The sequence below is a fragment of the Cnephaeus nilssonii genome (genome assembly GCF_951640355.1).
Source record: "Cnephaeus nilssonii genome assembly, contig: SCAFFOLD_120, whole genome shotgun sequence".
In the NCBI taxonomy this organism is placed as follows: Eukaryota; Metazoa; Chordata; class Mammalia; order Chiroptera; family Vespertilionidae; genus Cnephaeus; species Cnephaeus nilssonii.
In genome coordinates this window covers 4,161-8,320 of record NW_027645444.1, presented here as the reverse complement: position 1 = coordinate 8,320, position 4,160 = coordinate 4,161, and positions in this window count along the sequence as shown.

The following is a 4,160-nucleotide window of genomic DNA, read 5'->3' as shown; positions in this document are numbered from 1 at the left end:
GCCCGTCCTGCCCTCGGTGATGAGCCCTGCGCAGTGGATCTGGGACGGGCTGCTTTCTCTAAATGTCTGCGTTTCCGCATAAGCTACACCAGGAAGTGGGCTTCTGGGTACGTTTTAGTCCAGGGGTCCTCAAACTTTTTAAACAGGGGGCCAGTTCACTGTCCCTCAGACCGCTGGAGGGCCGGACTATAGTTTAAAAAAAACTATGAACAAATTCCTGTGCACACTGCACATATCTTATTTTGAAGTAAAACAACAAAACGGCAAAAACACCCGCCTGTGGCCCGCGGGCCGTAGTTTGAAGACGCCTGTTTTGGTCCCTCAGCAGTTCTGCCTTCGCCAGCACCCCGTTAGAAAGCAAGACAGCGGCGTGAGGACCGGGCGGGGCGGGGGCGGGGGCAGCCAGGGCATGGACGCCATGCCGCCATCCCCCACGGCCCGTTCTGTCCAAACGTCGGAGAGAGTGGCCTGACTTTTTCCCCTTTCTAACCAGCAGCACCAGCCTCTGTGTAGGAAAATCACAGCTCCCAGCCTGGCGACTGAGGGGCCGGCCGGGTAATCCTGGGCGCAATCCTGGCCGCGGCTCTGCTATTTATAGCGCCCTCACAGCTCAGCAGGAAGCGGGACTCTGCGCCCAGGGCCCCAGGGAGGAGGCTCCCACCTGTTATTTTCCTCTGCTTCTGCCACGGTGATGGCCCGAGTGAGCTCCCCCTCCCCCTGCCCCTCCCCCAAGCCCAAGCATTGCTGCCAGGGCCCGTGGGGGTCATTGGCACTTCATGGACTTAAAAAAATTCGTTATTGATTCAGAGAGGAAGGGAGAGGGGGAGAGAGACATCAAAGAGGAGAGAGAGTCCCTCATCAGCTGCCTCCTGCACGTCCCACACTGGGGACCGAACCCTCAACCCGGGCACGTGCCCTTGACCGGGAATCGAACTGTGACCTCCTAGTTCACAGGTCAATGCTCAACCACTGAGCCATGCCGGCCGGGCTGCACTTTTATTTTTTAACTAGAGGCCCGGTGCATGAAAATTCATGCACTGGAGGGGGGGTCCCTCAGCCCGACCTGCCCCCTCTCACAGTCCAGGAGCCCTCAGGGGCAGGAGGTGACCGACGCCCCATCACACCTCTGCTGCTGCCACTGCCGGCAGCGCAAGCCTCGGCTGCCCCTGGGTACCTGCGCCTCGGGCGGCCCTGGGCTGCTGGGGGCTGAGAGGACTGAGGGACTCCGGGGGCAGGTGCGTGGAGCGGCCGGGCCCGCCTGGGGGCAGGCCTGTCCTTGCCACATGCCTGCTGCCCTGGCAGGGCTGAGGGGACTTGGCACCGCCATCTTGTGGCTGTGGGCGTCGCCATCTTTGAGGGCATGGCAGTCAATTAGCATATTCCCTCCTTATTGGCTGTGGGCGTCGCCATCTTTGAGGGCATGGCAGTCAATTAGCATATTCCCTCCTTATTGGCTGTGGGTGCCGCCATCTTTAAGGGAAGGACAGTCAATTAGCATATTCCCTCCTTATTGGCTGTGGGTGCCGCCATCTTTGCGACGGCGTGAGGGTCAATTAGCATAGTCCCTCTTTATTAGATAGGATTTTACGAAGAGAGAGAAGAATCTAGAGGCAGCCAACTGGAAGATGAAACCTTTGGGGGCAGGACCAGGTCCCATCTATCACTGAGGCTTGAGCGCCTGCCGCCGAGCCTGATTAAAAGCTACATGCATAAAAGCAGCAGCCAACAGTCACTCAGTTCTTACTCTCGCCAAGCGCCCTTTCCATGCATCGGCACGTTGAATCCTCAAAGCAACCTTGGAAGGAGGCACCACGATAACTGTCCTCAGAGCAAAGGGGACGGGAGCGCAGAGAGGGGAGTACTGGCCTGAAGACATGCAGCCGGGGCTGGAATGCAGGTCTCCATGGGAACTCCCTGCCCTAACCACTGAGCAACACGTCCCAGAGCCCAGGGCAGGTGCTCAGCAGCCCTGGCTGCGTGAATGGAGGCGACAGGAGGCCCCTGGCAGGCGTCTGGGCCTCGTGGGCGTGTCTGCAGCTCAGTCTCAGAGGCCCGCAGCCTCGGCCCCCGCTCGGTGCCTCCCTCCTTCTCCAGAGCGGGCCTCCAGCCGGCGGCCCGACCCAGGCCCTCCCTCTGAGATGGGGACGTGGGGGTGGGGTCTCTGCAAACCCCAGGCCCGGAGGGTGCTCGGTGCTCCCCTGGGGCAGGAGTGCGATCCAGCCCTGACTCCCCGCCTGTCGCTGCGGGAGCTCGGGGTCCGGGAGCGCGGAGGACGGAGCGCTTACCGCAGGCTCCCAGACGGAACAGGGTCCCTCAGCAGAGCCTGTGGCCAGAGGGCGTCTCTCTTACACACCGATGTCTTTCTGTTGATCTCAGAGAGCGAGGCGGAGGGAGAGGGAGAGCAACATCAATCGTGAGAATCATGGATCGGCTGCCTCCTGCACACCCCACCCTGGGGATCAAGCCCCGCAACCCAGGCATGTGCCCTGACCGGGAATCGAACCCTGAGGACCTGGTTCATAGGTCCACGCTCAACCACGGAGCCACGCCGGCCGGATGGCAGAGAGCCTTCTGGAAGTCTGGGTGCGATTCCTCTGGATGGAGGATGTGCCCCTTGATCGCAAAACGCGATTCCCAGTGACGGAAGCCAGACCCGGGCAGACGCAGCCGCACCCGGTACCAACTCAGGCCACGCCCAGAGCACGCCGAGGTGTCCCGTCAACGTGCTAACGCCGAGAAGCCGGCATCAACCACAGGGGACAGACGCCCCGGAAGGAGGGGGCGGGGAATGGTGGGGGGCTTTCTCTAGAGAAGCATGAAAACAAATATGAAACTGCGAACAGCGGTGACTTCTGATCACACATGTCATACATGATGCTGTGTACTTTGCTGTGTCTTTCCGGTTTTTAAATATGAGCCAAAGACGCTGCCTAACTTACGTGATTCCTCCCGTGAATGAGGGCACGTGGCTGCCGCGGCTGTGCTGTCCGATGGGCCCCGTGTGCTCGGGCTGCTGGGCGTCCCGGGCCGGGCGGTCCAGTGCGAGGGAGGGCCAGGGGGTCCAGGGGGTCCAGGGCCGGGGGGTCCAGGGGGTCCAGGGCCGGGGGTCCCAGGACTGTAGGGGGAATGTGCGCTCACCAGAGGAAACCCACGGTCTCAGGGCCGTCCATGGCAGGGCAGCGTTCCAGACAGTTCTGTCCACAACAAGAAACGCGTTTCCGTGATGAGCCTGCGTGCGACCCGGACACAGGACACGGCTCAGCTCGGGTGCTGGGCTCCTCTCCTCCCGTGGAGACCTCCTGCCACAGAACCACTTGGCCGTCGCTTTGCACGCCGAGCCGGGGTGTTTGCCCCAAACTGTAACATCCCCGACGCCCCCTCCACACCGCCCAGTGCCGACTGGTCCCCGAGGAGGGACGTGACCACAAGCCCCACGGCGCTGCCCGCCCGTGCGGCCTGACCAGGTGTGCGGGGTGAGGCAGGCGGGGGTGAGGCGCGGCGAGTTCTCCTGGAGAACAGCTCTGACCAAGGCCAGGAACGGAGGGGGTGGTGGCCGTGGGGTTGGGGTCTTTGGTGTCTTTAAGGGGCCCAACCACCTCTGGTCCCGAAGGCAGCGGGGAGCGGGACTGCCTGTGTGGTCGGGCGGGGCGGGGCTGGGCGGGGGGGGCCGGGGGGGCGGTCACTGTGTGAGCCCAGGCCCAAGGAGGTGAGCGAGGACCAGATCAGCTGGCAGCCACCTCCCCAGGCCTGGTGCTGCCCAGGCCGAGCCCCCTAGTTCTCACAGAGCCCTCGGGCGGGGCGGGGGGCCCGCAGCGGTCCCTACTCCACCATCCAGCCTCGGGTTAGCGCTGGGGTGGGGGGGGGGGAGCGTGGGAGAGAGAAACACGGAAAAGGGGGCTGCACAGGGGCGGAGGTTTCGGCTGAAGACAAGACTGGGGTTCAGACACGGCGTGGTGTGGATTTTTGTTGTTGTTTTTTATCTCAGAGAGGAAGGGAGTGGGAGAGAAACATCCGTGATGAGAGAGAATCACTGATCAGCCTGCCTCCTGCATGCCCCCCTCTGGGGATGGAGCCTGCAACCCGGGCCTGTGCCCTGACCAGGAATCGAACGGTGACCTCCTGGCTCCTAGGTGGACGCTCAGCCACGGAGCCACGTGGCC